This window comes from Thalassophryne amazonica, chromosome 18, assembly GCF_902500255.1.
Source record: "Thalassophryne amazonica chromosome 18, fThaAma1.1, whole genome shotgun sequence".
NCBI lineage: Eukaryota > Metazoa > Chordata > Actinopteri > Batrachoidiformes > Batrachoididae > Thalassophryne > Thalassophryne amazonica.
The window spans coordinates 795,987-807,550 of NC_047120.1; positions in this window are offsets into that span (position 1 = coordinate 795,987).

Genomic DNA, 11,564 nt, shown 5'->3' on the forward strand with positions numbered 1-11,564 from the left:
ATCTATCAATCAATCAATCAATTTTTTTTTATATAATGCCAAATCACAACAAACAGTTGCCCCAAGGCGCTTTATATTGTAAGGTAAGGCCATCCAATAATTATGTAAAACCCCAACGGTCAAAACGACCCCCTGTGAGCAAGCACTTGGCTACAGTGGGAAGGAAAAACTCCCTTTAACAGGAAGAAACCTCCAGCAGAACCAGATCAGTCACTAATGATTAAATGCAGAGTGGTGCATACAGAGCAAAAAGAGAAAGAAACAGTGCATCATGGGAACCCCCCAGCAGTCTATGTCTATAGCAGGATAACTAAGGGATGGTTCAGGGTCACCTGATCCAGCGCTAACTATAAGCTTTAGCAAAAAGGAAAGTTTTAAGCCTAATCTTAAAAGTAGAGAGTAGATAATACTTCTACTATGATACAGCTAACATGATAATACATCCAGTATGATACAGCCAACATGATAATACAGCTACTATGATAATACAGCTACGGTGAAATAGCTAACATGATAATACAGATACTATGATACAGCTACCATGATAATACAGCTACTATGATGCAGCTACCATGATAATACAGCTACTGTGATACAGCTAACATGATAATACAGCTACTGTGATACAGCTACCATGATAATACAGCTACTATGATGCAGCTACCATGATAATACAGCTACTGTGATACAGCTACCATGATAATACAGCTACTATGATGCAGCTACCATGATAATACAGCTATTGTGAAACAGCTAACATGATAATACAGCTACTTGGATACATCTATCAATCAATCAATCAATTTTTTTTTATATAACGCCAAATCACAACAAACAGTTGCCCCAAGGCGCCTTATATTGTAAGGCAAGGCCATCCAATAATTATGTAAAACCCCAACGGTCAAAACGACCCCCTGTGAGCAAGCACTTGGCTACAGTGGGAAGGAAAAACTCCCTTTTAACAGGAAGAAACCTCCAGCAGAACCAGATCAGTCACTAATGATTAAATGCAGAGTGGTGCATACAGAGCAAAAAGAGAAAGAAACAGTGCATCATGGGAACCCCCCAGCAGTCTATGTCTATAGCAGCATAACTAAGGGATGGTTCAGGGTCACCTGATCCAGCGCTAACTATAAGCTTTAGCAAAAAGGAAAGTTTTAAGCCTAATCTTAAAAGTAGAGAGTAGATAATACTTCTACTATGATACAGCTAACATGATAATACATCCAGTATGATACAGCCAACATGATAATACAGCTACTATGATAATACAGCTACGGTGAAATAGCTAACATGATAATACAGATACTATGATACAGCTACCATGATAATACAGCTACTATGATGCAGCTACCATGATAATACAGCTACTGTGATACAGCTAACGATAATACAGCTACTATGATACAGCTAACAATAATTCAGCTACTGTGATACAGCTACCATGGTAATACAGCTTTTATGATACAGCTACCATGATAATACAGCTACTATGATACAGCTACCATGATAATACAGTTACAATGATACAGCTAACATGATAATACAGATACTATGATACAGCTACCATGATAATACAGCTACTGTGATAGAGCTACCATGGTAATACAGCTACTGTGATACAACTACCATGGTAATACAGCTACTATGATACAGCTAACATGATAATACAGCTACTATGATACACCTAACATGATGTTAATGCTACCATGATAATACAGCTACAATGATACAGCTAACATGATAATACAGCAACTGTGATACAGCTTCCATGATAATACAGCTACGGTGACACAGCTAACAAGATAATACAGCTACTATGATACAGCTAACAAGATAATACAGCTACTATGATACAGCTACCATGGTAATACAGCTACTATGTTACAGCTAACATGATAATACAGCTACTGTGATACAGCTAACAAGATAATACAGCTACTATGATACAGCTAACATGATGATACAGCTACTATGATACAGCTAACGATAATTCAGATACTATGATACAGCTACCATGATAATACAGCAACTATGATGCAGCAACCATGATAATACAGCTACTGTGATACAGCTAACAACAATACAGCTACTGTGATACAGCTAACATGAAAATACATCTACTATGATACAGCTAACATGATAATACAGCCAGTATGATACAGCTAACATGATAGTACAGCCAACATGATTATACAGCAAGGGCGATACAGCTACCATGATAATACAGCTAACGATAATACAGCTACTGTGATACAGCTACCATGATCATACAGCTACTATGATACAGCTACCATAATAATACAGCTACTGTGATACAGCTAATGATAATACAGCTACTGTAATACAGCTAACAGGATAATACAGCTACAATGATACAGCTAACATGATAATACAGCAACTGTGATACAGCTTCCATGATAATACAGCTACGGTGACACAGCTAACAAGATAATACAGCTACTATGATACAGCTAACAAGATAATACAGCTACTATGATACAGCTACCATGGTAATACAGCTACTATGTTACAGCTAACATGATAATACAGCTACTGTGATACAGCTAACAACAATACAGCTACTGTGATACAGCTAACATGAAAATACATCTACTATGATACAGCTAACATGATAATACAGCCAGTATGATACAGCTAACATGATAGTACAGCCAACATGATTATACAGCAAGGGCGATACAGCTACCATGATAATACAGCTAACGATAATACAGCTACTGTGATACAGCTACCATGATCATACAGCTACTATGATACAGCTACCATAATAATACAGCTACTGTGATACAGCTAATGATAATACAGCTACTGTAATACAGCTAACAGGATAATACAGCTACTATGATACAGCTAACGATAATTCAGATACTATGATACAGCTACCATGATAATACAGAAACTGTGATGCAGCAACCATGATAATATAGCTACTGTGATACAGCTAACAATAATAAAGCTACTGTGATACAGCTAACATGATAATACATCTACTATGATACAGCTAACATGATAATACAGCTAACATGATAATACAGCCAACATGATAATACAGCTACTGTGATACAGCTAATGATAATACATCTACTGTGATATAGCTAACAAGATAATACAGCTACTATGATACAGCTGACATGATGATTCAGCTACTATGATACAGCTAACGATAATTCAGATACTATGATACAGCTACCATGATAATACAGCTACTACTGGATGTGGTTGTGTTTTTATCTGTATTGTTTGTTTTCTCTTTTCTTGTAAGGCACCTAGCATGAGTCCAAGACAAATTTCCCTGAGGGGACAATAAAGTGTATTGTATCGTATCGTATCGTACTATGATACAGCTACCATGATAATACAGCTACCGTGATACAGCTAATGATAATACAGCTACTGTGATACAGCTAACAAGATAATACAGCTACTATGATACAGCTAATGATAATTCAGATACTATGATACAGCTACCATGATAATACAGAAACCATGATGCAGCAACCATGATAATACAGCTACTGTGATACAGCTAACAATAATAAAGCTACTGTGATACAGCTAACATGATAATACAGCCAACATGATAATACAGCTACTGTGATACAGCTACCATGGTATTACAGCTTTTATGATACAGCTACCATGATAATACAGCTACTATGATACAGCTACCATGATAATAGTTACAATGATACAGCTAACATGATAATACAGATACTATGAAACAGCTACCATGATAATACAGCTACTGTGATACAACTACCATGGTAATACAGCTACTATGATACAGCTAACATGATAATACAGCTACTATGATACACCTAACATGATGTTATAGCTACCATGATAATACAGCTACAATGATACAGCTAACATGATAATACAGCAACTGTGATACAGCTTCCATGATAATACAGCTACGGTGACACAGCTAACAAGATAATACAGCTACTATGATACAGCTAACAAGATAATACAGCTACTATGATACAGCTACCATGGTAATACAGCTACTATGTTACAGCTAACAAGATAATACAGCTACTATGATACAGCTAACATGATGATACAGCTACTATGATACAGCTAACGATAATTCAGATACTATGATACAGCTACCATGATAATACAGCAACTATGATGCAGCAACCATGATAATACAGCTACTGTGATACAGCTAACAACAATACAGCTACTGTGATACAGCTAACATGAAAATACATCTACTATGATACAGCTAACATGATAATACAGCCAGTATGATACAGCTAACATGATAGTACAGCCAACATGATTATACAGCAAGGGCGATACAGCTAACATGATAATACAGCTAACGATAATACAGCTACTGTGATACAGCTACCATGATCATACAGCTACTATGATACAGCTACCATGATAATACAGCTACTGTGATACAGCTAATGATAATACAGCTACTGTAATACAGCTAACAGGATAATACAGCTACTATGATACAGCTAACGATAATTCAGATACTATGATACAGCTACCATGATAATACAGAAACTGTGATGCAGCAACCATGATAATATAGCTACTGTGATACAGCTAACAATAATAAAGCTACTGTGATACAGCTAACATGATAATACATCTACTATGATACAGCTAACATGATAATACAGCTAACATGATAATACAGCCAACATGATAATACAGCTACTGTGATACAGCTAATGATAATACATCTACTGTGATATAGCTAACAAGATAATACAGCTACTATGATACAGCTGACATGATGATTCAGCTACTATGATACAGCTAACGATAATTCAGATACTATGATACAGCTACCATGATAATACAGCTACTACTGGATGTGGTTGTGTTTTTATCTGTATTGTTTGTTTTCTCTTTTCTTGTAAGGCACCTAGCATGAGTCCAAGACAAATTTCCCTGAGGGGACAATAAAGTGTATCGTATCGTATCGTATCGTACTATGATACAGCTACCATGATAATACAGCTACCGTGATACAGCTAATGATAATACAGCTACTGTGATACAGCTAACAAGATAATACAGCTACTATGATACAGCTAATGATAATTCAGATACTATGATACAGCTACCATGATAATACAGAAACCATGATGCAGCAACCATGATAATACAGCTACTGTGATACAGCTAACAATAATAAAGCTACTGTGATACAGCTAACATGATAATACAGCCAACATGATAATACAGCTACTGTGATACAGCTACCATGGTATTACAGCTTTTATGATACAGCTACCATGATAATACAGCTACTATGATACAGCTACCATGATAATACAGTTACAATGATACAGCTAACATGATAATACAGATACTATGATACAGCTACCATGATAATACAGCTACTGTGATAGAGCTACCATGGTAATACAGCTACTGTGATACAGCTACCATGATAATACAGCTACCGTGATACAGGTAATGATAATACAGCTACTGTGATACAGCTAACAAGATAATACAGCTAACGATAATACAGCTACTATGATACAGCTAACATGATAACACAGCTACTGTGATACAGCTAACGATAATACAGCTACTATGATACAGCTAACATGATAATACAGCAACTGTGATACAGCTACCATGATAATACAGCTACTGTGATACAGCTAACATGATAATACAGCTACTGTGATACAGCTAACATGATAGTACAGCTACTATGATACAGCTAACATGATGATACAGCTACTATGAAACAGATACCATGATAATACAGCTACAGTGATGCAGCTACCATGATAATACAGCTACTGTGATACAGCTAACGATAATACATCTACTGTGATACAGCTAACATGATAATACATCTACTATGATACAACTAAAATGATTATACAGCCAGTTTGATACCGCTAACATGATAGTACAGCTAACATAATTATACAGCTACTATGATACAGCTAACATGATAATACAGCTAACATGATAGTACAGCTAACATGATGATACAGCTACTGTGATACAGCTAACAAGATAATACAGCTACTTTGATACAGCTAACATGATGATACAGCTATTATGATACAGCTAACGATAATTCAGCTACTATGATACAGCTATCATGATAATACAGCTACTATGATGCAGCTACCATGATAATACAGCTACTGTGATACAGCTAACATGATAATAAATCTACTATGATACAGCTAACATGATAATACAGCCAGTATGATACAGCTAACATGATGATACAGCTACTATGATACAGCTAAAATAATAATACAGCTAACATGATAATACAACCAACATGATAATACAGATATTATGATAATACAGCTACTGTGATACAGCTACCATGATAATACAGCTACTATGATACAGCTACCATGACAGTACAGCTACTGTAATACAGCTAACATGATAATACAGCTACTATGATAATACAGCTACTGTGATACAGCTAACATGATAATACAGCTACTGTGATACAGCTAACATAGTAAGACAGCGACTTGGATACAGCTAACGATAATTCAGCTACTATGATACAGCTAACATGATTATACATCTACTATGATACAGCAAACATGATAATACAGCTACTGTGATACAGCTACCATGATCATACAGCTAATATGATACAGCTACTATGATAATACAGCTACTGTGATACAGCTAATGATAATACAGCTACTGTGATACAGCTAACAAGATAATACAGCTACTATGATACAGCTAACGATAATTCAGATACTCTGATACAGCTACCATGATAATACAGCAACTATGATGCAGTAACCATGATAATACAACTACTATGATACAGCTAACAATAATACAGCTACTGTGATACAGCTAACATGATAATACATCTACTATGATACAGCTAACATGATAATACAGCTAACATGATGATACAGCTACTGTGATACAGCTAACAAGATAATACAGCTACTTTGATACAGCTAACATGATGCTACAGCTACTATGATACAGCTAACGATAATTCAGCTACTATGATACAGCTACCATGATAATACAGCTACTATGATGCAGCTACCATGATAATACAGCTACTGTGATACTGCTAACATGCTAATAAATCTACTATGATACAGCTAACATGATAATACAGCCAGTATGATACAGCTAACATGATTGTGCAGCTAACATGATGATACAGCTACTATGATACAGCTAAAATAATAATACAGCTAACATGATAATGCAGCCAACATGATAATACAGCTACTATGATAATACAGCTACGGAGATACAGCTAACATGATAATACAGTTACTGTGATACAGCTACCATGATAATACAGCTACTATGATAATACAGCTACTATGTAATACAGCTACTATGATACAGCTACCATGATAATACAGCTACTGTGATACAGCTAACGATAATATAGCTACTGTGATACAGCTAACGATAATACAGCTACTATGATACAGTTAACACGATGTCACAGCTACTATGATACAGCTAACATGATAATACAGCTACTGTGATACAGCTAACATGATAATGTTAGCTCAGTGCTGCTTTTGATACTGCTGACCATAAAATTTTATTACAGAGATTAGAGCATGCCATAGGTATTAAAGGCACTGCGCTGTGGTGGTTTGAATCATATTTATCTAATAGATTACAATTTGTTCATGTAAATGGGGAATCTTCTTCACAGGCTAAGGTTAATTATGGAGTTCCACAAGGTTCTGTGCTAGGACCAATTTTATTCACTTTATACATGCTTCCCTTAGGCAGTATTATTAGAGGGCATTGCTTAAATTTTCATTGTTACGCAGATGATACCCAGCTTTATCTATCCATGAAGCCAGAGGACACACACCAGTTAGCTAAACTGCAGGATTGTCTTACAGACATAAAGACATGGATGACCTCTAATTTCCTGCTTTTAAATTCAGATAAAACTGAAGTTATTGTGCTTGGCCCCACAAATCTTAGAAACATGGTGTCTAAGCAGATCCTTACTCTGGATGGCATTACCCTGACCTCTAGTAATACTGTGAGAAATCTTGGAGTCATTTTTGATCAGGATATGTCATTCAATGCGCATATTAAACAAATATGTAGGACTACTTTTTTGCATTTACGCAATATCTCTAAATTTAGAAAGGTCTTGTCTCAGAGTGATGCTGAAAAACTAATTCATGCATTTATTTCCTCTAGGCTGGACTATTGTAATTCATTATTATCAGGTTGTCCTAAAAGTTCCCTAAAAAGCCTTCAGTTAATTCAAAATGCTGCAGCTAGAGTACTGACAGGGACTAGAAGGAGAGAGCATATCTCACCCATATTGGCCTCTCTTCATTGGCTTCCTGTTAATTCTAGAATAGAATTTAAAATTATTCTTCTTACTTATAAGGTTTTGAATAATCAGGTCCCATCTTAAGGACCTCGTAGTACCATATCACCCCAATAGAGCACTTCGCTCTCAGACAGCAGGCTTACTTGGATTTCCTAGGGTTTGTAAGAGTAGAATGGGAGGCAGAGCCTTCAGCTTTTAGGCTCCTCTCCTGTGGAACCAGCTCCCAATTCAGATCAGGGAGACAGACACCCTCTCTACTTTTAAGATTAGGCTTAAAACTTTCCTTTTTGGTAAAGCTTATAGTTAGGGCTGGATCAGGTGACCCTGAACCATCCCTTAGTTATGCTGCTATAGACGTAGACTGCTGGGGGGTTCCCATGATGCACTGAGTGTTTCTTTCACTTTTTGCTCTGTATGCACCACTCTGCATTTAATCATTAGTGATCGATCTCTGCTCCCCTCCACAGCATGTCTTTCTCCTGGTTCTCTCCCTCAGCCCCAACCAGTCCCAGCAGAAGACTGCCCCTCCCTGAGCCTGGTTCTGCTGGAGGTTTCTTCCTGTTAAAAGGGAGTTTTTCCTTCCCACTGTCGCCAAGTGCTTGCTCACAGGGGGTCGTTTTGACGGTTGGGGTTCTGAAAAACTGAGTGACTGTGCAAGAAGGAGAAGAGTAAGGAAAGCCACCAAGACACCCAGAGGAAGTTATAGGCTTCTCTATCTGATTGGAGAAATTGTGCACAGTGCATGTTTTTGTATTGTATTTTGTATCATCAGTTATACAGCTTCATGATGAAGGTACAGAGGAGGATTTTCTTTCACCAAAACATCAAATCTAGGCTTCATCTCAGATGGACCTTCTGGCAAACTGTAGCTGAACTTTCAGGTCTTTTTAAAAACAAAATCCCGGCTGCCTCAAGGCTTCTTCCTCCTGGATTTATATTAGATCAACAAGACATAAATATGACACACATATGTGAAATACATGACAGAACACTGTGGAAATGAAGACGTATAAAAGTGTCTTCAAACATGATATTGGAAACATTCTGAGAAATGGCATCAAGCACACGTTCAGTCCACTTTGTGAGGGGTTGAACAATCTGGGGAGAGACTCGGCTCAGCTCTTTTCTCTCTGTTGGATTTCAACAGGAAATACAGGATTTCAGTGATTTTGACTATAAAAAATGATCAAAACTCTTTTGTGCAGCCACATGGAAACTGCATTTAAAACATCCTCATGTGAAGCTCCTTGAAGAAGATCTGTTGTGGTGAAGGGGGAGGGGTCATAGTCAGAGAAACAGTGGGGGCTGTTGTTGTGAGCAGGCTGTAGTGGGGGCTGCAGATTGGACTCAAAGACAAAACTGTCTTCAGCAGGGATGGTTGGGGGGGTGTAGGTTTGGTCTCCCTTTTCTCCTCCTGCCTGGTGGCTCCATCCTCAGCATCCTTCTCTCTATACGTATACTCTGGGTCCCTCCTCTGCACATGTCCAGACCATCTCATTCTCACCTCTCTGACTCTGTCTCCAAACCGTCCCCCCTGAGTTGTCCCTCTGATGTGTTCATTCCTAATCCTGTCCATTCTCGTCATTCCCAAATAGAATCCCAACATCTTCAGCTCTGCCTCCTGTCTTTTTGTTGGTGCCACCGTCTCTCAGTGATACAACATAGCTGGTCTCACTGATGTCTTGGAAAAACAACGGGACACAATAATTTACACATTATTAAAACTGTATTTGCAGTATATTTTTAAATAAAGTCTAAGTTATCAGTAAAACTGTTGACCATCAGGGAAAAAAGATGTTGTTTGACCCCTGTATGGCAGCACCTTGACATCGGGGTGAATGTGAGGCATAATTGTAAAGCGATTTGAGCGTCTAATGCAGATGGAAAAGCGCTATATAAATGCAGTCCATTTACCATTTACCTATTTTTAAAATCATTTTTTTTTCTGCAGGATTTTGTTTGTAGATCAAGGATCTCCTGAGCACCAGTAGAAGAAAAGGATGTTGCCCCAAAGGATCCAACCGAGGGGACAAACAAGGACAAGGCACTAGATGTAGAATTAATGCTGTGGTTTTCTGAATTGAATTTAAATGAAGAAATGAGGTCGTCTCGGGTGGATTTTTGTCCCAGAATCACACCATGTAAACAGCTCCATCTGATTAGATTCGCCCAATCTGATCGAAATGACCGATTGACGGACGTACGTTGGCAGCACAGAATTGTTGTGTCCAGAGTCAGCAGAGCAAATTAAAAACCGCTGGGAAGCAACGAGCGCTTTGTACAAGGAGAAAGTTAAAACAGCAGAGCAGAAGCTGCGCAGCTCCAACCAGTGTTATGTGTCGGACGAAGCTCGGAGAACCGACCAGCGTTTGAAGGACCCAGTATGAAATAAGCAGAGCATGGTACAAAGGCTAACTGAATTTAATACATAACAGTGATAATATAACAACAAAAGGTGCGGCCTGGCGTGGTGCGCTCCCAGCAGCGCTAACGGTCCGGAGCCAGAAGTTGTTTCGGACCCAAGGACCCCGCCGACACCCCCCAGGTGGCCGCAACAACCGAGTCTGTGAAAGAAGGAACCATTATGTGAGTCCACACTCTACACACAGAACACTTAAAGGTGTACAAACAGCAAACACTTCCTGGCTTGATTACTGATCAGCTTCCCAACCTGCAGGCATGGAACATCCAGTTCACAAAACTCCACCGCAGTGGAAGCTGATACATGACTAACATACAGCTCAATACAATAAGGTGTGAGGGACACCACATTTACTGACTGTATAACTGTTAGTCACAAAATCTAACGTACCTCAGGAAGTGTGCTGACGAGCGTGAGACCTCACCCCCTCCTCTTTCACAGACTGTGCATCAAACCTGGACGTTCTCAGCATCCGCTGCTGATGAGATGGCTCCCAAGACGACGATCTCACCCGTCTGGTCACAAGGTCGAGTCTCTGGCAAATACACACTGTGCACTCCAGTCTTAAATGCCAACATGTTCCAATCCATCCAGATGCACCACAGCTGTGAGTCCTGACGAGTCGCAGGTGATCAGGGTGAGGTCCTGACAGCCTCAGCAACACAGCCACTCAGTCCCAAATGCACGCCACCTGGGAGGAAAACCAAAAGACAGAAACAAACCGGCAGCCAGGCCCCCCCAGCCATATAACAACCAGCTTCATTTATTATGAATTAATGGAGTAATAACTGG